Source organism: Penaeus monodon, chromosome 27 (assembly GCF_015228065.2).
Source record: "Penaeus monodon isolate SGIC_2016 chromosome 27, NSTDA_Pmon_1, whole genome shotgun sequence".
Lineage (NCBI taxonomy): Eukaryota > Metazoa > Arthropoda > Malacostraca > Decapoda > Penaeidae > Penaeus > Penaeus monodon.
This window is the reverse complement of record NC_051412.1, coordinates 37,529,970-37,530,456: the sequence shown is the minus strand read 5'-3', so window position 1 is coordinate 37,530,456 and position 487 is coordinate 37,529,970. Positions and strand designations below refer to the sequence as shown.

Sequence of the window (487 nt, the reverse complement as noted above, 5' to 3'; positions counted from 1 at the left end):
ATTTTATGCCTATTCTTTCCCCTCATTCGTTTTCTTCTTATGTTCCTTATTCCTTGCCTTATGTTCTCACTACAACCGTCTACTACAACCTTAATCTTTGCTGTCACTGCTACAAGTATCATTACAACTTCTTACTACAGAATCTGCTTAGATCTGCTCTATTAAAACTTCTGCTAATTAAAGCGTCTGCTTACAACAGCTTCAGATTATTAAAACTTCTGCTAACTGCAGCATTTGTTTACAACTTCAGATTGTTAAACTTCTGCTAACTGCAGCCTTTGTTTACAACTTCAGATTATTAAACTTCTGCTAACTGCAGCATTTGTTTACAACAACTTCAGATTATTAAAACGTCTGCTAACTACAGCATTTGTTTACAACAACTTCTGCTTACTATAACTTTTACCTTCGGATCTGTTCTAATCCCTCAGCTGTTATCATCCTTACGCAATCCCTTGATAACACTGTCTTACCTATCTGGATTTCT

General features: G+C 35.5%; 1 protein-coding gene across 1 annotated transcript in view; it reads left to right on the top strand.

Moving 5' to 3' along the window:
* LOC119590516 overlaps positions 1 to 487 on the top strand; it is a gene marked incomplete in the record, with an annotated part of 54,991 nt that overhangs the window by 47,358 nt on the left and 7,146 nt on the right.